Here is a 23,750-nt window from a genome sequence, read left to right as displayed (position 1 = left end):
CTTCCTCGGTTACTTCTTTAATCATACACGTATACAAATCGGTATCTCCTGTCGTCTAGGCCTCACTGTTTGCTCCGAACTTTCTTCAGAACCTTGAGATTTGCAGATATTTTTGTCTGCCTAACACTGATAAGGTGTCAGATCTGTATTTTATTTTTAGTTATTTTTTTGGTATCAGTCTGACATCAACTAAATACAGAACCAGTATTGCAGATACTGATACCGATACTGATACCTTTTATTTCAGTTTTATGTATCATCAACCTTGTGACCTTTCTGTGTTTTTGTCGTTTTTCTTTTGCGTTACTGTGTTCCAACCTCAGAGAGAATTTGGACAAAGTTTATAAGTGTCTAGAAAATGCTTTCATATGACATCAACATGATTTCATGTGCCTTTTTCCTAAATGGACACAAAAATAATGACAAAAAAGATTTAATATGAGAGAAAATCAAAACAATCCATTCTGAGGTATGTTTGAGAACTCACAATACAAAAATAAAATCAAATTTCAATTGGGAATGTCAAACTTTCAGTCCAATACTGAGACTGACTTCGTATCAATATTTTCAGTTGATTTACTCACAATTACTGGCAACCAATCCAAACGAATGAACTTACAATACGTTTAAACATAAAAAGGAGATGGAGCTCTTTTTTTTTCTTTTAATTTCTCTCAATATTGCCACGTTTAACTTTCAGTGTGTAAATAATCCTTCAATCTGTAAAACAAACAATCTTTAAATTCTTTAAAAATGTCTGTATAAAATCTCCCAGACTAATGGGCAGCAACAGTTGCTTCACACAAGTCATTTTGTACTGTTTGCTATCTACATTAAAAATGTATTATGTTTTGGGTTATTTTCACTGGCCACACCAAGCCCTGATTACTGCATGACTTGAGAAAACAAGAAATAACTTAAATGGAAACGGTCTGATAATATGTTATAGGCCAAAAAATCTTAAAAACAACGCATCCTGCTCTGATGTAAAGAAATTCAACAACACATGAGAAACATAATTGACATCCATCAGTTTGGAAATCCATTCAAAGCCATTTGTAAGACTGTGAGACTCCAGCAAACCACCATGGGAGCTCTAATCCACAAATGAAGAAAACCTAGAGCTATAGTGAATCTTTCCAGGAGTAGGAAGAAGCCTAACAAAATTACTCAAAGAAAACATCTCATCCACACGGATACATAAAATAACCCAGAAAAACAACTAACACACCGCAGGCCCAAGTAAGGTCAGTATAATGGATTCAACAGTTTGACGGAGACCGGGCCAAGCTGTATCCAGTTTCAAGGCAAAAGACACTGATGACCGAAAATGCCATAAACTCTCGTCTCACATTTGCCCAGAGAATGTTGATGTTCTCCAAGACTTTTGGGAAAATATTCTGTGGACTGCCTAATGACCTTCGTGACTCGCCTTAATCAATGGAACCATGAATCCTGCCGTCTACCAGAAATTCAGGAAGAAGATGAATGTTTTCTCTTTATAATGTTTAGCTTCACCTCAGGCACAAAAGAACAATGATTAAAAATACAACAGCATGGCCACTTTGGAATGGTTTAAGAAAAATAAAAGAAAAGAAAAGGAAGTAGGCCTTGCTACAATCCAGATTTGAATCTGATCACGATCTTCTGATGTGACCTGAAATAGTTTCGTGCTTGCAAAGCCTCCAACGTGGCTGAATTTGAACAATTCTGCAAACAAATACAGGCTTAAGTCCCTCCTCAGTGGCGTAAAAGACTCATTTCCATGTGATAGCAGTAGTGGCAGCCAAGAATGGCTTATTAGGTTTAGGGGGAACAGCAAACTGTACAGAGATGGTTTGCTTTGGATCACTTCTTTTCACTCTAGGAACTCTTGATGCTTTACCTAGTTTGGCTTATCTAAGTCATACATGAGGCCTCTTTCCTTTTTACTGACTTTAGTTCAGGCAAAAAAAAAAGAAACATTAATTTGTGTCTCAATACAGTGAACAAGTATAACAGATAAAGCAATTAAACACAACTGAGGGATTTTTCATAGTGATGCATAATTTTGCCCATTGTTCCTAAATTCCTCCATATTTCCATTCAGCCAGGTACCAACTCCGAACCTTAATGTGGTAAAAATGTATTTTTCCTCTCAGAAGAAGAATAGGCTTGTGAAATAAATGTGGTTGAAAAGTGGTAGAAAATGAATGGGTTTCAGGATGTGAGCTCATCCCGTGTAAGTCGGATGAAACACTTTGCAAACCGCTTGTAGATGTTTTCATGAAGGAAAGAAGAGAAGATTCGGGGATAGAGCTCCTCGAATCTTTGGAAGAAGTACATTGTTTATCCAGTAACATCAGATAAGGTACAAAAAATACACAAAAGTTCAAACATATTTAAGTGTCTTGAAAGTGGCGGCAAAATAAGAAAAAAAAAATCTATTGTCTTTAATTTTTAGAGAAAGGACAAAAGTTATATAAAAACAAAATATATTTTACTTGATGTTTTTTTTTTATTGTTTTGATACTATATTTTCACTCTGAAAAACAGTTTGAAGTGCGTTCAATCGCCTTGTTGCACTTATTACCAGTTGGTGGCGGTAATGCATCCTTCAGTTGTTTGCCAATCACCAATAAAACTCAGGAAGACGACGAAGAAGAACCGCCTCGTTAAGGTTACACAGAACAGGTGTGCTTAATTAAGGCATGCAATGACTACAGTAAGCTGGAGTGCATTGTTTAGGTTAGTATTGCTTTTATTCTAATTGCCATTTCAGAGTTATTGCCTTGGTCATTTTTATTAACAAGTATTTGTTTACTTATTTTATTTTGGGACTGGCTAAAAAGAGTTTTACTTTTGGCTGCAGTTGAACACTTCAACGGAATGGTTTTTCTTTGTAGAAATAAAGTTTTGTCAAACATTTGTTTCTTAGCTCGCACAAGTAGAGTAATGTTGACATAAATGTTGCACAGCAAAGTGTTTATTTGTGTTAGTCTTGATATTCACGGCTTTCAATGACCGAGTCGACAGTTCGGTTTCTTACTATATTTAAATATTGCCTTGGGAATATTGACTATACAGACATATGCAAAATATAATGTAATAAATTCTAAACTTTTCTCAAAGGAGATTTCTGGACGACCTTTTAAACGCTGCAAACATCTATCTGTGTGTGGTAGCTCTTGAAGTACGGTCACCACCCCTGGTCCACGCTTTGTACATTTCCTCTCGAACCCTTAATCAGGCTTTCCTACAATATCATTTGAAGGCTGTGGTTATCCCTATTGCTTTGGCAACTGTTGCTACCACACTTTGTACTTCAGCTAAACTTTCCATACATATGTTTGGATGCGGCTCTGTAAACAGCCAGCTCCTTCAGCAATGACCCTTTGTGGGCTGCTCTCTCTGTAGTGGGTTTCAGTGACTGTACCAGCTGTTAAATTAGTACGCAGTGTAGACTGTGACATCATAATGTGATTTTTGAAATTGCTTTTATGTAAAAATTCATATTACAATTAACTCAACCTTGGGTTTGCAGTGGCTATAGGTCACAACTATCAAAATGAACAGATATTAACATGTAAAATGCATTGTTTTGAAATGTTTTCTTTAAAGTAAGACTTTAACAGGAATATTTGTATAATCTAAAAACATTTAAATTGTTTACATTTTAAAATATCTAATGTTGGCACTGTACAGTGGGTGAAAGTGCCTTGCAGTGTTTGTTTTGTCAGAACATTTTGAAAAAGCACAATTTACTCTTTGTCAACACTTTAACCATGTCTGTGTGGAGTAATAAGATTATCTGCATCTCATTTCTTTTTAGTCATTTTTATTTATTTTTCCTTACAAACCTAATTTTAGAGAGTCTTTTTCAAAGTGTTCTTTGCATCATCTCTACGATACAAGTTGGAAACCAAGAACACTTTTAAATCTTTGATTTCCAGATGGGATCGTGCTTCTTCTGAGCAGCCACGTTCGGCGGTGTTTGTAGTTACACATTCCACTTACAGTTTGACTGCAGGAGTCCATTGGTGATGATAAATACTGCATGTTTGCTCCCGTTTGACAGAACAGTTCTGAGGAGCCGCCTAAATAAGCCATCTTGCCGTTTTTGAAGCCACCGGAAAGCCACCAGTCGCAGTCGCGAGCACCTTTTTGAAGAGGCCGAGGACGGCAAGTCAGCAGGAGGAAGATAAAGAGGAGGAGGCTTCACGTCGAAGATGCCACCGCTCATATGTCGCAAGGTGATGAAGTGCACATATCTGCCCTTAAAGAATTTGTGCCCTGCAGACGCATGCCAGATTTATGTCTTTTCTTTCCCTCTCCTGCCCCATTCAACATTCAAACACGTTGCAACAAAAGGCGGTTTGAAATACACCCCCCCAACCCCCCGTAACCCCCGCGCTCCACCCACCCACCAAAAAAAAAAAAGAATATTGAAGACGGTCGAACTCGCAGGTTAAAAATGTATATGCAAATGCAGGCTACATTAGAGCACACGGAGGTTGTTAATAAATTAACACGTGGCAGAAATAATTCAGTTTAGCGTGATAATTCTTGGGTGTGAGCTGTCAGCCGTCGCATTGTTCCAGGATGGAAAGTGACGCTGAAATGGCAACACGAGCGGTGAACTGTGATGTTTTAGTGTACCTCCATTCGGCGCGCTCTGACACAATAACTGCCTTTTGCTCGCCTCGCTCTACTTTTTCCTTTTTTCTTTTTTTTTTTGTCATTTCGGCAGAACAAAAGGTTTAATTAAGGATGCTTTCCGAAGGGAAGCCGACACGAAACGCACACATCTCAGCCAAAGGTGTGCGTTTTTGCGAGGATCGAGTCGAAACCAACTCTTCGTGAACCAGATGCGTCTTTAAAAGTTTTGTGAATTTCATCCCCCAACATTGATCATCACTATTCATGACTTGTGCAGAGCGTGTGATACGCCAAATGTTATGTCTCCTCTCGGGTTGCCATAGCTGCTAAGCTGCCGAATGTAGGAGGACATCTTAGCGGGGATGTTGTGTGACGAGTTCGTTTCTTCCTCATGCCTCGGCCTGGAGATTTGCATAGCAGGAACCCGGGGAGCTGACACTCTGTTTGTGTAGCTCAAGGTGCAGCGGATATGCAAAGTGTCAAGTGACTCACAGTCAAGTTTTTTTAATAAGTGCCATTTGTTCAATCTGTTGTTTAAACATTCCCGTCACCTCCATGTATCCTTAAAGACTGCCGGCCTCGCTATCTTTTAATTAAGTCTTGGACTAATGTGCCACTTAATTGTCTAATCTTGGAAGATGTTGTTTTCTCTAATTTACTTGGAAAAAGTATCGCAAGCTAAGCTTTTTAATTTGGGTTTGTGGAGGCTGGGTGTTTAGTGGGTTCCCCATGAAAGAGGGAACACTTCAAAAGAGGAGAAACTTCTTTTCAAATTGAATGAACAGGACTTTCTATTGTATTTAGTTCATATTTCTTTCCTTTCTTACAGTTTTCCCTGCTGATCATTGTGGTAAAACTTGAAATTTACAAGAAGATCATGGCCTCATTTGCAATGTTGTGCCTCAATAATTGGTGCCAGTGCTGTTAATATTAACCCGACAGCAGTTGGTGTTCTTCTATAACTTTTCATGAGGTTGGTGCATACAGAGAGAGGAATCATCTGCATCACAGAGATTTTATGTAGAGTTTGTGTTGGGGCTGAAATAATCTTAGAAGATAGTTTATTTTGAGTCTAAATATGTTAATTTTGCCTTATGTTTTAATGATTGTTCTCCTGAGGGACTCTGTCACCATCCATTTTCAGATTTTTTGGTAAAACCCATTGGAATTGTATCAAATACCTTGATAATTTACTGTAACATTCTTCCAATGGCAGCTGAAAGAGGAACAGGCCCTTAGCATCACAGCTGCTCCTTCCTTCTTGACAGTGAGCATGAGCTGATTTTCAACACATCTGCCCTTCCTGTTATCCCAATTCCAGCAGGAGTGTTTGGTGCCTTAAACTTCAGTCTCTGTCTTCTCTGGGCAAAGCACACAATTCAAGTCTCAACAAGAAGAATCAAATTCATGACCTCAAAAAGAGCTTGGAAAACTGCACTTCTTTATGTTCGTGATGGTAGAACAGAAACGGACAGCTACATATTCTATAAACTCCTTTGCACACTTTAATATCAATTGTTTGGAGAGTTGCCTAGAAATGTTGTACCAAGTTCCGTCTGAAATTACTTTACAAGAGCAGTTTCATTACTGTGATGGGAAAGAAAACAATCTTTTTTCAGGCTTAATCTCTCTTGTCATTTGGTGAAACAAAAACCTAATTCAACAGTACAGTTTTCCAGAAACTTTGCCAAATATTCACCGAAACATATTCATCTGTTTTAAATCTTCCAGAGGGATATAAATATTAGAGTTGAATTTTTTTCAATTTTTGAAGGGATTTGTCACAGTTTCAGTTTTGACTTTTATATTTGTTTGTTTTTGTGAAATGAATCATTCCTCTCTGCAGCAAATGACTCTGCAATGATTTAAATCTAGTCCACGGAACAAAGTTTTGCAAAGCTCTGCAACCTGCTGCAGTCAGATTGTCAAGTGAGCGACAGCAGGAAACCCAGAATACAGTTCAAGGAGGAAGTACAAGGCCAGCCCTGATGCGGGGTCACCACATGCAAGGGTTATGATTAAATGGAAAAAGTGGCGTCAGAGAAGGGTGATAGGACAGCGGAGTGAAGGGCCTGTAAACAATGACTCACTTGGCTTGCAAAAGAGGGGAAGAGTGGGAAGGAAGCAGACGACAGCAACCAAAAGTTCTCCAAGTGTGTGTGTGTGAGAGAGTGAGTATGAGACAAATGGGCCTCTGTCAGAAAATCCCAGCAGACTCTGGATTTAATTCTGTCACTCATAGATTTACAAACACTCATCCAGAAATGCAAAGGCTTATAAATATAACTGGAACCCCAAAGAAGAAATAGTTTCTTAAAGTAGTCGTTCAGTTTCCACAAATGGGGTGCAAAAATCTCATGATTTCAAATAGACCTCAGCTGCCGTGTTTCTGAATCCTCCTCCTTTATGGGAAAGGGACACACAACAGAAAACCCCCCACAGAAGTCAGTATGTGCCCAAAAAATCTGTGGAAAAAAAGACATTAAAACCAATGTCTCATGGGAGTTTTAACCCTTTACAGACCTCATCCTTGAAGTAAGAAAAATAGTGGGCCCAAGGAGCTTTGTGGTACGTTCCTGGAAAATACTGGAGATACAAGATTCTTTCTGCGTTTTTAGCAGGTTTTCTTCACTGCATTTTGATAACATATTGCTACACTATCATCTTAGCACTTCTGGTAAAAAAGCAAAATTAGGCTTGGAAAAAAAGATGAATTTCCAGGTTTTAAGACATGTGCACAGGGTCTCCTTTTTCTGTGATCCCAAAGTAATAGAGGTTAACAAGTTCTCTTAGAAAATGTCTTTCAGATGAGTGACAAGAATTTACTGAAAAAAAGAGCTTAGCCTTTTTCTTTTTTTCAAAAAAACAAATATGACCAAACACTTCATTGTGACAGACACATGAATAGGAACAAAAATGAACAAATAGCAGTTTAAACTGGTTGAGTCTTCCTTCTAAATTTACGTTCCTATCTGGGATGGCAATTTCAGGAAGCATAGTTCATACTGATCCAGGAACTGTTTGTTCCTTACACACGCGCACACCCACGCACATATACACACACACGCACACACACACGCACACGCACATATACACACACACACGCACACGCACACAAACATATTTGCTATATTCAGACACACAATATGCTAACAATACAATAGAAGCACTTGCATACACACCAATATCCAATAAATAATTGAATCTCCAGTGGCTACCCTCAGAACTGCAGTGATACATTAATTGGGCAAAATTAGCATGAATTAAAGCAAATAAGTGTAACATGTAATTTATTACTTATCAAGTGTAGTTTAGCGGTGGAAAGCTCCGATTTCCCCCCAGATTGCTTTAACAGCTATAATGCATTTCTTAATTTACTCTGTGGAAAATCAATTTTTTTTTCAGAGTTCATTAGGCACCAATATGTTACAATGCTGCTCCCTTGAGCACCCAGCTACAAAAAACATTATGCAAATTCCTGCCAGTGCATCTGTATGTAAATAGCAACCAAGTCCACAGTCAATTCTCTATGGGAAGCTTTGTTAGCAGGCCCTTTGTTTCTAAGCTTGAACCTTGTTCATGATAGTCAGGAAATTGGGAAATGGCTGCGTATGAGAGGTGAGGGCAAACAAACCCAAGACCAAATTCTACAGTCTCATTAACTTATTTCAACAATTTTCAGAACATTGTGGGTCAACACACTGGTTAGTTTGGATGATCAGATAGTTTTATTGCAGTGAGGATGTTTATGTTGGCTTCATATTGATTGGAGATTTCCGTCCATGACAAAACATCTTTTAGTTGCTCAGATACTTCAGGCAAATTCAGCAGATGATTTTTTATACATAAGCATTGCGTGGCCGATTTTGCAATGAATTCATTTAAGTAAAAGAACAACCGTTAGCAAATTACTTTAAATACACAGATTTTCTTCTGTCTAAGCAAGATTAAAGTTCAGATTAAACACTAAAAAAGTGCCTGATGCCCTGTAAATGTTGTGTGAATGGATGAAATGGGACAACTAGGCCTCACTGTCTTGTTTCTTAGGTTAGTATACATTTGGTTGAAGTTTGTCATTTCTTTAATGCAATGTCATCAGCAATTCCACCAAGATCTACTGTACAATCTCACAATTAGATTGGCTTCCACAATAATTTCCACTACAACCTATTGCTATTCTAAAAAAGGCAATAGAACAGGATTTATTTAGTCTCACTTTGTTTCATCACAAAAACACAGTAAGATTAAAAGCTGCATTACATGACTGGCATTACACATAGACATTTTGGAGGAAGTCTTTGAGTTATGACTTTCATTTGTTCTTGGACCAAGTCAGAGAAATTAACTGGAAGGCCTGCAGAATTCTGTGTTCTTATCAAAGTTGTAAAGTTGACCCAGACCTCAAAATTCAATATGGCCTTCAAGCCATACTTGATAGGGGAGCACGGTAATAAACCATTAATTTGCACTGATGTCTGTCTCATTAAGTTACTCACTATTCATATTGAGATACAGCTCTTCGAACATGCCATACAGAGAGATGACTTGTTGTTGCCTTGTGTTGCAGTTGTTAACAGCATTGTAAATTCCAGATTCAAGTACGACTTTAAAGGTAAGAGAAATATGGGAAAAATAACCACATCTGGTTCCCATTTGACTGTCATTCACTTTACATTCAGCTCAGAGTTCTTCCAAAAGTTTGCTCCGCATCCTTCTTTTAAGTGGCTTAAGATAACATAAAAAAGGATTTTTATGGTTTGTAACTTCTAATTCTACCCACTATACATCTTATAGTGGATATTTTCTTTTATATTTATTTTTAATTTATAACTAATGGATACCCAAATTTATTTTGAGTACCACAGAAGACAGCCAGTGATGTAGCACCAGTTGTGCCACAGTTTGGGAACATGAGCCCATTTGATTTTAATGCACCCCAAACCCCCAAGTATTACCATTGGATAGAGTTCCAGAACATTTAATTGAAAACAAATTGCTTTGCCAAGCTAATGACTTGTATGTTACGAGTGTCTGGAGAGGGTTGCAGTTGCTAGCTAATCTTTGGAGACTTAACACTCAAAACATTTCAAGACACTTTACTGGTTTGAGTTGTAAAAGACTTCAGGTTTTATATCAATGCATGAAAAGTGACAAATCCTCCAAAACCATTAAAGAAGCCCCTGCCCTGCCAGGTCTTTTTCCTTCCAGCAAAGCTCTGAGAATTTGTCCAGAATAATCTGTTCATCATGTTTGGATTTTCCTCCTTCCTATTGAATAAAAAAAAAATCTCAATCAAGATCTGATCCAAACAAAATTATACCTGTGATGTGATTTATTGTTTGCCACTGTCGCCTTACCTGTTTTACAGTCTTCTTTTTTGGCAATATCTTTTGTTTTATTTTTGTCTCTTTTGAGTGTTGCGTTACCAGGATACATGAGACTGCTGCATTATGTCACTTGTTTCACTGGGACACCTGCCAGATTTCACTGGCACTGCTAAGTTTTTTTATTTATTTTATTTTAGCTTTTGTGATCGCATCCATCTGGTTTGACCTCACTTTAAAAAAAAAAAAAGTCTCGGCCCCTTTCATGAAAGCACTTTTTTCTTTTTTTCTTTTTCCCTTGTTTTCTGTGTACAAAGTCTGCGGATGTGCTTCGAACAAAACACAGCCTCACCTGCTTGTCTTTCCATGAAGTAATTCCCACAAAGCCCGAAGGCCATGTCGACCATATGGCGCTACATACGTTGATAGATTGTACTACATGGCGCACACTCGTAACGGTGACTTAAACTGGAGCTAATTACTGCTCGTCTTGGAGATTTGGTTTAATCTACATTTCTGTTAATTGATCATTGCACATTAGCACTGTTTTATGTTTTTATTGCTTTAGAGGACTCTCTCTGCTGGAGCTTTCTTTAGGGCACGTTAACAATCGGTTGCAAAGTTGAAATATGTAAAAGAAAAGATGTAATAATTATACGGTTTTAACTCATGGCTTCGTTGCAAATGCTTCAGCTTTGTACTTATGTGATGTTTTTCTTTTTCTTTTTTTTTTTTTTATCTCAAGTGTACTTTAAAAGCTAATACAGCCCGAATCAGAAGCTAAACCAGAGCAATCAAATTCACAACTCCCAGTCCTTTGCCTTTTTATTGCACAGGCTTGTTTGTCTGTTCTGTGCTTCAGATCAAACAGCTGCTGTTTATTAGTTTCTCATAAATTTGAGTTTATTATTTACCCTATGGTGCAAAATTAGCTCTGTAATTAGGTATCACTTCAGCATGCACGAGGGAGGTAGTATCTAAGCAACCCCTGACATAAACACATACACACACTGTGTATGCTGTGTATTTTCCGGCTGATGTTTTTCGATTTGTTTCTTTTTCTGCTTGTTGCACAGTTAAGTGACAAGACAATGTGTGAGGAAAAAGCAACAACAATATTCCAAAGTTCCTAATTAGAAGCTTTATGAGAAGTGTTGACATGTTCTTGATGGCATGGAGAATATTAAGTCTGCAAATTGCATATAATTCAAGCATGTGTCACTTTGTTTTCTGCATCAGTTCAGTTGCGTTTTTCGTCGAGTACAACAAAAATCACTGCTATGTCAAAGTCTGTACTTTTTGTTTTTGCTTTTTTTTTTTGTTACACTTTAAACTTGCAGCCAGAGTTTCACAAGGAAAACCTGAGGAAATCAAACGTTATTTTAAAACAATTTCTTTCATTTGGGGAAAAGAGCTATCGAAACCAAACTAGCCCTATGTGGAACAATTACTATGTCATTACATTGGAAATCATCTGTACCACATTAAATTGTAAACATAGCTGTAATGAAGTAACAGCATTGTTTAACTCTACTCCTCACTGTCAAGGTTTGCCATTTCACATTCAAACAGCCACCGTCCCACTTAACATCCCCACAGAGCATCATCGTATCGTACACAACTTCCTTGTGCGCTACAGTTTGTTTTTTTGTAGTGTCTGTAAATCAGTGTTTGAATTAAAGGCATCCAGCTCAGTTTCCTCTGGGAAACATCAGGCATTAAACGCTGCTCCCCGGCATGCTTGTTTGAGTAATTTACACTCAAACAATTGTCACTCCTCGTCTCCAGGTGGTCCTTCTCTTCCACGTCTCTGTGTACAAACCGACACAGCTTTTGATGGCTCCACCTGAGAGATTTGCCCAAATGAGTTCTTTTTTTCCTTTCTTCCCAATGTAGTGTCTACTGTTTCCGCTTTGGGCTTGTTTACCAGTAAATGCCTCTTTTTTTTTCTCCCCCCCCACCAAAGCGACATGGGACTGTGTGTTTTAAGTTTCCCTTTTATTTTTTTCCCTTTGCTTTAAAGGAAGAGGAAATTTAGCATTTAGTACCTCGTGCCCATCTCCTTAGCTACCCTAAATGGAAGCATAGGCTGTCAGTAAACAAAGTCTAGCTCCCATTAACCTCTGATTTCCTCTGAGAGATCCACAAACAAGTCGAGTGCCAGATGACCTCAAACAAACTGTACTGGCGCGCGCGCACACCGACACACGCGCTCATGTCCTGAAGAACAATATGGAAATGTTCGTCCTTCCTCCCTGCCTGCGCTTAGCCCGGGTGCTCTTGCCGTCTGTTTTGCCTAATTGCTTTAACACTAGCCTGGCATACTAATTGCACGGGGCCCCCTGTCACCACATCATTTACATGGCCTGCTTGATTTGGAATTTAATCTGCTTGAAGGGTTTGGGTTTCATGCTCACTTTAAACCCTAATGCTCTCTGGGATTTCAGACAGTTTCAGTAAACCCGCATGTGTTTGTTTGGCAACACAGAAACTTTTAGATGTATAAAGCGCTGTGTTCCGTACGACTTCAGAATGACGCTTTGGTTTGGCCCGGTGGTGAAATCAAACGGGAAAATGGATGAAGGGGATGGGCAGTGCTGTGTTTGGGTGCGTGGCAGAGGAAACTTGAGGATCTGAAGTGGGTGTGTGCGAAGCGTGTACAGGCCGGCGTTTGCTGCTCCCCCCTTTTTTTTTGATGTGCAGCTGAAAGAGAGTTAGATAGACCGATGCAGTGTTGTGAGCTCACACAGTGCAACTCAATCAAAGGGAAAAAGTTATTTCAATTTCTTAGAGGTCAGGGCCCACCCAGTTTCTGCACTGGCACAGTGTTTCCTGGACCTACCTTCTGGGTCAAACTAAACTGATGCTTTTTCAGATGGCTGTTTTTCATCTTCTGAATTGGGATTTCATCAAAGGAAAAATGCAGACTGCAACCATAACAAATAAAAGTTGGCCTCGATAGAACTTGACATCAAATTTTTTCCTGCTTTTATTAAAACTCCTTCCTACAATTTTGAGTTTGGTGCTGGTGTTGCCCTTTAGATAGAATCAAAGTTTACAGCTTATCCTTTATATTCAAGTTCTTTGGCTTATCACAGATAAAATGGATATAAAAAAATAATACAAATATGTATTTTTTTTCTTTTTCACTGATTTTTCCACAAGCATTGTAATATTTATTTTTGATTTACTGCACCCACTACATATCTTGGCACAAATGGTAAAGATGTGCAAAAAGCCAATTTTTTTTTATATTAGTGTCTAAACTTCTGTGGCTTTAAAAAATTCAACCTTTGACCCACAGAATAACTGTTCCACCTCCATACCTAATAGTTAGCACTTCTTCAAGTATTTACCCCGTCCCACTTGAAGCCTTTGGTGTCAAAATCACACTTCACTCTTGGCCATTTCTCTCTAAGTTGTGCCCATTTGCAAATGAAGTAATAGTACAAATGGTCAAATGGCTGATGTGTTATTTTGCTCACAATATGATTTTTTTTTCTTTGACATTTTAACCGCTACTCCTCCTAATATTTTGCATTATTGGCAAGATATTAGCTAATAATGCATGAACTAAGTCATACAAATCCACATAAATATTCAGAAACTGGGTTTTGAACTAATGATTCAATAGACCTGTGCTGCTTTTTTTATAGGTCTTGTTTGTACATGTAACCTTTATATATGCACTAAGGCAACTTTTCAGAGTCTGATCTAACCCTTCTGAAAACAGTCAAATCCCATGGCAAAAAAAACTTGACAACTGCAGAAAGTTAATACCAACTACTGTCAAAAAAGAAAACAGGCCACCGATCAACACATGCACACTACAGCATGTAGCGACGCACAAGAGGGATCATCTGAAGACGGAACCAACTACGAACTGAATTGTCATATTGTTTTCCACCCCCCTTCACTTTAGAGGAAAAATTTTAGTTTTTATTCTTTCCTTCTTTTTCAAGTTCCACCAAACAGAAAGAACACAGTCAATATAGAGTCAATTATAAATATTTATAATCTACACATCTTAAAATTCCTGTCAATCACAAAGATGTGGGGATAAGCTCACAGCTGCTAGTTGGTCTGGATGTGATTTGCATGCCATATAAAGCCTCAGCTTGCCATCCCCATTTTGTTTTTGACTTTGCATGCCTGCTTGTTCTCAGCGCAGATTAAATATAGAAGTTTAGTTCTCGTCGAGGATAGATGTTTTCCTCCCCCCCACCCCTCCACCCTCTCTCCTCACTCTCTCATGCACGCATACAACACAGAGAGACGGTATTGACGCGGAGCGCTGATGGCGATTCATTATTGAAAAGGAAATCGTCTCAATATGACTGGAGTTTGTTATGGGGAGCTTTGTTCTCGTCATCTATATTGCAGTGCATCGTTGTCAGTCAGCATTCTGAGATCTTTTTCTTCTTGCTGTGTTTGTGTGGAGAAGAGAAACTCGCACTCGCTCTGTAGTGTTACTGTCCTAATAACGATCTGCTTTATTTTTTGCAGTTGATGGAAAAGTGAGATACAGTACGACACGGTTTAGTCTCTCTGTTGGTCTGTTGGCTGGTTGCATGGTTTGTTGTAGAGCGATGCTGGTTATCCCAGTAGCTATCTTTTGCCGACGTCTTTGCTTTGACTCAATTTCTGGCAGTCTTCCAGGCTCTGACCTAATGGACCCAACAACACACTAGATAAGTTACTGAGCTAGTCCTTCTAACTCAAAAATACTTTTATCTTATTCTTCCTCTGGGTCTCCGGCTGTATGTTTAAAGTCGTTTTTCTGCTGGGTGAACCTCCATCTTGATGGGTGTTTTACAGCTTCCAAACAATTTGTCCTAATTTATCTCCATCTCTCCATCAACTCTTGGAAACCTTTCACCCCATCATAAAGCAAAGTATTCCCACAGTATAATAATGCCATTGCCATGTTTTACACTAGTGATGCTCTGTTCATGAGGATGCGACATATAAAGCTTCCAATATTGTTTTAGAAATTAAGCTAGATTTAAACTGCCCCACAACTTTATTCCTGACCCACCTGGTGTGTTCTTTGGTCTTTGTGTGTTGGTCTAGTGCATAAAATGTAAATAAAGCTGCATTCAGCTTTAGAAAAACAATTTCAAGGGGTGTAAACACAAATTAAAGAAACATGAAACAGTTTAAACTTGTTCTGCATTGTTATAGGGAGGGCTTGGCTTGGACTGTCTTGGTGTTTGGTGCATTTTAAGCTAACTGCTGTAAGTCTAGACACATTTTTTTGAGAATTTTTAATTCTTAGTTTCAAAACTTTTTGATTAATTTGTCTGAAAGCGTTTCACATAACCTTTTGGATTGCATAGTTCCTGATTGAAAATAAATTTTTTATTCAAATCAGGATTTCATGAGCTGACAATGATATAGTTAAAATGTTCTGGTTGTGTAGCTCAGTCTAAAAGAAATAACTCCAACTCATGTTTGTCAATAAATACAAATTGAGTTCTTAAAATATGCAAATTATTATTATTATTATTATTTTGCCCTCTGTGATCTTGTCGCCGCTAACAACTAAACACAGTAATCTCTGAAAACATTCAAACCACTGCACTATATTCCACCAAAGTCTGGTAATTTAACAACCATTAAATAATTCTATTAAAATGTGTAAAAAAAACAACAAAAAAAAACACCTTCCAAAGTCACATTTATTCTCTCATCAACAAGCCTCTGATTGTCACTTTGGTTTAGCATCCACTTGATTTCATAATTTATTCAAAAGTCAGAGTGTATCTCTGTACCGGTGAGCTGCGGGTGAGTGCCTGTGTGTGTGTGTGTGTGTGTGTATACACTTGTGTGGGTGGCTGAACCGGCAATGTGTCCCCTCATAAGAGTGCTTGTTGTGTGGCATTCTCACTTGATTTCATGCTTTGCTGATGGAAAATTAGGCCCAGGCGTATCTCTGCATGAAGAGGAGGTGTAGGAGGAGGAGGAGTGCTGATGGTTGCTTTTATTGCCTTAGGACAATCTCCCCGACAACAAGAAAAATAGAGCGATGAGGAGGGAGGGAGACTGTGTCATTGGCTGCTAATGCACTCTAAACAAGACGATGAGACACGTGGAATTCCCAACGCGATGCCCCCCGCCCCCCCCCCCCCAATGCCACCCCCCTCCAAAAAAGAACACGTCTCTCTGACTTTCTCTTCATCACTTCCCGCATCTTTTTACTTATTTATTTATTTTTTCTACACCCCCGTTGTTGCAAAGTGCAGTTATGAGCCTGGCGTTCTGAAATATTCTAAATGCACTCTTCCTTTGTGAATGACATATCGGAGCGCTAAAGAGTTCATTTGCATTTTTTGTCTTGTTTTTCCTCCTTTGTGCCTGTCTGTTGCCCAATGAAGCTCTGAGGATAAAGTGCTTAAAGGACTGCAGGCACTTCACTCGAGTTGTTTGGTTGTTCAAAAGATTTGCTACAGTACACCGCTAGTTGAAATGCAGCTCAGCCCAATGTCAGACGTGTGACGAGCATTTTGAGGCAAAGGAAGAAGGGGTGAGGGTTGAGGGGGGAGGGGTTGATGGATGTGGGAGCAATCCTGCTATGTTATGTAAGTGGAATTGTCTCGTATATTGTTGCTCTGTTTATGTTGCTACGAAAAATAAACTTGGCGCACATCAATATGCAGTGCATTACTTTGATCAAATTAATTTGAGTTTCCAGAAATTTCCCTAAAAGCTCATAACCGTTTCATTTTTATTAGTTTTTTTTTTTTTTTTTTTTTTTTTTTTACAAAGGGGAGTCTGACTACATCCGGAAATAAGAATTTGGTGTATGGAGAATTTTTTTGTAATTCCTGATGTTGTTCCTGATCCCAATGTTTTGAGTGGTTCCCCAAACTTTAGTTTCTGTCTCAAAAGATAATGTGCTAACTTAACAAAACGCAGACACAAAAAGCATCAACAGCCATTTGTTGAGATATTGTTTTTTATCTCAACCTTTTAAGTACAATTAGATTTTCAATCATTTAATTGAAACATTTTTGCTCCTTGTTTGAATTTCTAGAAAGGATTTTAAAAGTCCAACTTTGGGCACCTCCGCTCTAACATCTAACCATGCAACACATAGTCTCTGGGAATTCATGGACATTATTTATAAGTGAAAAGTCAGGGCAGTTTTAAGGCTAAATCTTTATCCTTCCAGGCCTCCAAGTATAGAACAAATACATGTATGGAAATATCTTACTTGTATCCCTGTCCTATGGACTAGGACTGTTGTCTTTTATTCCCACCGTTCAGCCCTTTATTCTTTTTCAACCCCTGCTAACTTTGACAGAGCTGCACAGATCTATGACTCAGGTGTAGAGAATCTTTTGATAGGATAACTATTAGATATGAACCCATAAACTCTGGCTATTATGGGAAAGTAGCAGGAACATTGTGCTGTTTTGCAGTTTGCCTATCAAATAAAATCCCCCAAAAATATGTTAAATTTTATGGTTGTAATAAGACATGCTGTGAAATAGGTCCAGGCACATGCATGCATTTGCAGGTACCTGCATGGTTACAGGAAAAGCTTTGTTCAAACTCTTAAAATTATTTTTAGAAGAAGCAGTGATGCACACAGCCACCCCACAGTAACACTGACGCACAGTTTATGTCAGCAGTTTATGTCATCGGTCACTCAGACTATGAAACTGATATTTAGGAGGATTTTTGAGGTTTAGCTTTGGGATTTCTGGTTAAGGAGGATCTTCCCTGCAGGAAGACGAAATCGTTTCACTCATTCATACCCGACACAAAGAAAATAGACATTGCAAATGCAGGGAGTGGGCATTAACTGGTCTCCATGTAAAACACGTGAAGGCTTCCAGTTTAGTGACGCACAGAAAATGTGGCTGCGGTAATTGGCTAACAGCTGGCCCATCTGGACGCGTTTGCCATCAAAGAGCTCACTGCTTATACTGGGCTACACTTTATGTAGTGCGTAACCTCTGCTCTGTCTGAAAGTTGCGAACAGAGATGTCTATTCTCTCCCTCTTAGCCAACAAGTTCAGAAAAGAAAATGGGACGCTTGCGAAAGATTGCACAGATATACCATAAAATTCATCAATAGGTCATCTCTTCTCTGTATTGTTCTCTCGCCAAGCCGCTGTAATTGAAGTTAGAACAAGTTCAGGATCCTAGATTAGCAATCTTAAGTGGTCAGTCAAGCCGCACACTTTCTATCTGCAGCAATCACTAAAACTCTAATATTCTATTTCCACAAAGTAATCACTGAAGGAAGTTAAGGAAATCCAACTCATTCCACCTCAACTGAGTCCACAGACAAATCAATATTCACAGATGGAACCCTAATATTTGGTGTGGGATAAGACTGTTTTGTATGATCTTATCAAATTGGGCAGAAAAGTACTCTGCAAGATGGAAGGAGGGGGGGAAAGACGTTTGAACCTCAAAGGCACAGTCCGCGTCTGCGAGTCGAGTCTTAATTACAATGACCTTACAACAGGGGAGTAGCCTACAGCAGTGCATTCAGGCTAAGCAAGTACCCCCCACCAGTGCACAATGCACCCCCTGCCACCATCATACCTGATAAATGAGTTCTGCTCCTTGATTGCTGCACCAGGTCCAAGAGAGGGAAAAGGGGGATGGAGAGCAGAAGGAGAGAAGGGTTAAGAGGTATCCGAAAGTATCCAAAGCAAAGAGAAGAAAGATGACACTCTGTGTTTGACATTCGGAATTAAGTTAATGGTACAAAACGACTGACACTCACTAGCGACTTTATTAGGTACACATCGCTAGGATCGGGATGCATTCCTGGTTACTTTCAGAACTTAATTCCTTATGGCAGTGATTCAATTTTCTTCAGTGGTTCTGGTTTATGTTGACGCGCAGTTGTTGCAGATTTCTTGGCTGAACATCCATGATGCAGATCTTCTGTTCCACCGTATCCAATAGATAATCCATTCAATTAAAATCTGGTGACTGTAGAGGCCACTGGATTCTAGGCATGGAGAGACTTGTTTTAGGTTATTTGAGCTTTGGTGGAGTAATGTGCTGGAATGAGTTGGAAGATGGGTCATGTGTGGTTACACAGGGGTGGGCATGGTCAGTAGGGGGTAGTCAAGCCCCACACTTGACAAGTGTGAACCATGAACCGCTTTAACATAGTTGATTAGTCAATAACAATTGATTATTTAAGCTATTGTTGCTTTTTTATCAAATTATTTCTCCTCTTACTTCTGACATCTAGGCATTTTTGACGTTTATTTTCAGGTTATCCTCTTTAAGCATGAAAGATGCTTGTGAGGGAATATACCAGAAGATTGGCAGATCATGAAATACCAATCTGAGGGAAAACTGGCCTTTGTATCATAGCTTTACTAACTAAACCCTCAGAAAAGAAGGCCAGTAGAAGACAGTACTCAAACAAAAAAAAAAGTGTGCTACATAAGAAACATAATGTATGATATGGATTTGTAGGAAGAGTTGCTCTCATTTGTTAAATACCAGCTCTTTCTTACCCCTAAATATAAAATTTTTGGTACTCTTCTTGTTTGTCATTTTGTACTGTTGTAGTTTTTACTTCATTTGCAGCATAAAAAGATGCCAGACATGTGACAGTTCATAACCAAAAACTATTCTGAGAACCCAACTTACACAAAATTCTAATTATTGATGGTATTAATTGTGGTTAAGTGACTCCCATAAATATTTACTATAAAACTTGAAGTCATTAAGTCATTTTATCAGGGTCATGAAAAGTCATTTTTTGAGTCAAACTTCCCAAATGGGGAATAGAACCAGAATCTGCAGAAATTAGGTGGAATATGAAATCTGAAATATTAGAACGAGGTTTTATATGTGAGGTTTGAATATATTTGATTTCTTTTCTTCATAGTATCATATTACCAATGTAATTAAACGGAGTCGCAGTGGTAAAGCCTACAGGTATGACATGATTGATTTTTCACAATATAAGTTCAGACAAAAGGGCAACATATTGGTTTGAAATGGTGGCAAGAATGTTGAAATCTGTTGAACATCTTGTGCTGGGGTTGCTCAACAAAACCAAAGAGGTTTTCCTTATTTGTCTGACAAGTTTGTCTTCTTGGTTTGCATGCTTTAGAAAACTGCTTAAAAACTTTCATGTTTTCTTGGTAGACTTCTTGAGACCTGTATGTAGTTAATGAATTCCATCCAAATCCTCTAGAACCTTTTGGGGTTTTATTAGGGAATATTTACTTGCCTTCAGAGTTGGTCCTAATAGATGCACACGCGCACGCAGACAGACAGGCTTCACACATTAGCAATTTGCATTCTGCGCTCTCCATTGCTCTGTGTTTCTAAGAGTCACAGGCTGCCACAAGTTTAACTTGGTTTTTGATTAAGTGTTTGTAGGTAGCGCCTCGGGCCTCGTCTCTCGTCTCTCGCAGATAAGAGGCAGTAATCCTACAGAGTGTGTGCGTTATTGTGTGTGTTTTATTTTATTTTTTTTTCCTTTGGCTGAATGCCGTGGGACCAAAAAGCAGTTTAATCCCAAGAATTTAATTTTGCTATATTTTCCCATCTGAAAATGAAGCATCATTAAGTGGCAGTCCCAACTGTCGGTTTTCGGAACGAGGTTTTAAATGAGTCCCTTCTCTCCTGCGGCGCCTTACGAGTACGCTTTCTAATGACAAAACAAATCGGAATTTGGCAAAAGCACATCTTAGACCAGGAACTGTGTTTGGGGTGAAAACATGTTTTTGCTTTTCTTTACGAAAACGTATCTTACTGGAATCTTCCCTTTAAGAAACCATCCCTATGTTTGACAGCGTGCCAGTTTTAACAAAGGCAAAATGCTGAGTTCCCCTTTAATAGATCTATATTCATTTTCAAATGACTTGATTAGCCAGCACAATGTCATTGGATTCAGGGCCCCATTACACATTTATGATGGTAAATTACTGAACATTTACAATCCAAATGAAATTTCATGAGGACGGGATATTGAAAAAATGAAGGGAGAGACGCTTTGCGTTCATCCCTGTAGCCTTGCCTCATTGCACCCCTCTTCCTCTCCCGCCCACATCCAGTCTCTTTTTCTTTCTCCTTCCTGCACACTTTTTTTCCCCCCTTCAATCTGTCTCTCAACCTTTTCCTCAACTCTTGTTTGTTTCTTCCTCACATATCACATCAGTGCCCCCTGTGGTCCATCTGGGTATGACATCCTAGTTTTCTGAATTCAACTGTACATTTCTGTCAATGACATTGGGAAAATAAGCAATGCTTAGCTGTCTATATGTGGTTTATGTGTAAATATTAAGTTTAAAAAAGGGAAGAATATGCAGATTAACTGTGGTATAAAGACATATGAGCTGCTTTTCTTTTTTGCGCTCCTACATATAGGTTCTACTATCTTATAACTCCCTAGGCAAACATCTCTCCTATCCAATCAGCGCTTGGCACGTTGCAGCCCTGCCACCGCATCCACATCAATATTTTATTTTGGCAAATTTGCAGTGACACGCATTAGTACAATTAGGGGCAAGTTTTTCCTTTAATTCCCATCTTCTACAAGCAGAGTGAGTGATAAAGGGAGCCCGGACCTGCATGCACACACGCACTCGCTCTCTCCCGCTATCTCGCTTGCTTTTCCGCCTATCCTCTCTTTCTCTCCAGCGCAAGCTCGTTCATTCCTCAGCTCTCCACCTCTAAATAATTCATCATCCAATCAATCATTTTCTCTTTGTTTTGGGCCCCAGTGCCTGAGATGAAACGGCCCGCTGCCAAAGCTGCTTTGCCTCATCTGAGGCCTGGAAAACATGATCTGCTGCTGAGATTACAACACACACATATATATTTATATATATACACATACACACGCACGCACACACACACGCACACACCAAAACACATCTAGAACTGAAGCGCTACTACCAGATTTTCACAGTTGGGAGTCATACACATTGTAACAGATACAATAGGTGCACACAGCCACACCAACTCTAAATAAAACTAAAGGTTTCACATAAAAATCGAGCCAATACGACCAAAAATATCAAATATCTGATGAAGACAAGAACGATTTTTCAAATTATACATTTGTTATCAATACAGTTGAATCAGAGCTATGACTTAATAGAAATATCCACATTTAAAACTATACATAAAATAAAAATTGATTTTGCCTTTACAGGTAAATGGGTAACGTGATTCCCATTTAATGCTATTTAACTTTCAGCCTTCTTAGTATTTTTTTATTATTTTTTTTAATGGCATGCTGTTCCAAAGGAGAGCTCTGTAACACACTGCGTGTGTGATCTCTCTGCTGTAACACCCGGGTTTGGTTTAGCTTATCTAAAGGGCCTGTCTCCGCCTTAAAGCCTGCGTGCAGGCAGCTTTAATAGGGGGAAATGTCTTGGACAAGTGATTTGAAGATATTTTGCTTCATCCCTTTGGAGCGCTCCGCAGGTGATGCTACGAATGTCTCCTTTGTTTGATGTCGAACAACACAGATCCTTTTCGCTATTGAGTGATGGCTTCGAACGCGGGGAAGAGCGAGACCCCGTGTGCCGCACCCCCTTTTTTTGAGCTACATCAGAGAAAAACTGACGTCTATTATGGTAAAGAAAAGACAAGTGTTTGAAATTTTTCAAGTACACACGGCAGAAGTGTCAGGGTGATTTTTTTTTTCTTCCCCTCTCCCACTTTCTTTTTGTTAACAAGGTGGTTTTAAGCCAAGCATGTCTATAAGAACTCTGTTGGGTAGAGCATGAAAAGATTTGTGCAAGGCCATCATTGTAATGTTTTAGTCCCCTTAAAAGTCACTCTAAATCCCTCGTGTCCATCTAACAAGAGGAGATTAGACCCATTGAACAGGAGCTCAGATTCAGCTCACTCACCATCTAACTTTTTATCACTCTGCTTCTTGATTTTTCTTCTTAAAGATTTGTTGATTTAGCCGCTGATATCTTTGTGAACTTTAATTTGAGCAAAAAATGTACGTGTGAATTTTTCCCTAACTTTCTTTCTCACTTAAAAACTCAAAGAAATAAGCTAAAACTTGTGCAAAGTAAGGTTGTAGATGCATGTAATGCAAAATGCCATCACTTCAAATGCTTCAAATAAGTTTTTGTTTGGAAAAACTCAGAAAAATAATCAGAGGAGCAAAAAATAATAATGCAAATGTTGGCAGGTTAAATTGGAAAGCAGAAGTTTTGAAGTATGGATGCCTCTTTGGGCCAACATTGATCCACACAGGGTGTTAAAGATGTTTGTATTCAAAGGAGTTAAAATAGCAAGGTAACACTAAGTTGTCGTCTTTCTGTTTTTATGTTACTCTTTGATTTTAATTGTTTGACTTTAATTATTGACTCCTAATGGACTTCTTTTTCCTGCTTAAAGAACTTAATATTTTTCTGTGGACATCATTGTTTGAAATTGTGCATCTTTTCTTGTTTTTAAACACAACAGAGTGCATCAATTTATGTTTTTATTACCTATTAATGTAATGGCATGTATGCTGGACATGTTTCAAAAGATTATCCTTTTTTTAAAAAAAACTAACTTTTAATCAAAACCATCAGGTGGCAATTGATCCTGATATTACTTGGTCCATATATTCTTCACCAGAAGAGATGCAGGTAAAGAAACCTGTAAAAACAAATGCTTTCATTGCCATTTTATTATTTATTGGAACGCAATTTTAAAATCAGTTTTTGTCATCAGGTCCTGCATTTTGATGTAGATAGGAGACACCTTTGGTGAATTAACACCAAGTCATGCCAATTATTTCAATCTGTAGTTAAAGCCCCATCATCGCAAACTCAG

The 23,750-nt window shown here is 38.6% G+C and overlaps 1 long non-coding RNA gene across 2 annotated transcripts in view; it reads left to right on the top strand.

The window, feature by feature from the left end:
- Positions 1 to 2,495: 2,495 nt before the first annotated feature.
- The window catches only part of LOC103459465 (uncharacterized), a 142,205-nt gene continuing 120,950 nt past the window's right edge, over positions 2,496 to 23,750 (top strand). The window contains exons 1-2 of one of the 2 annotated variants that reach the window (XR_014086059.1): positions 2,496 to 2,727; positions 4,058 to 4,232. This is a non-coding gene — a long non-coding RNA (uncharacterized LOC103459465). The remainder of the gene's footprint in view (positions 2,728 to 4,057; positions 4,233 to 23,750) is intronic. The other variant, XR_532747.2, reaches the window with a different exon arrangement.

This window comes from Poecilia reticulata, chromosome 23, assembly GCF_904066995.2.
Source record: "Poecilia reticulata chromosome 23, P_reticulata-male-v2, whole genome shotgun sequence".
Classification (NCBI taxonomy): domain Eukaryota; kingdom Metazoa; phylum Chordata; class Actinopteri; order Cyprinodontiformes; family Poeciliidae; genus Poecilia; species Poecilia reticulata.
Note: the sequence above shows the minus strand (reverse complement) of the source record. Positions and strands in the feature narration are given on the sequence as shown.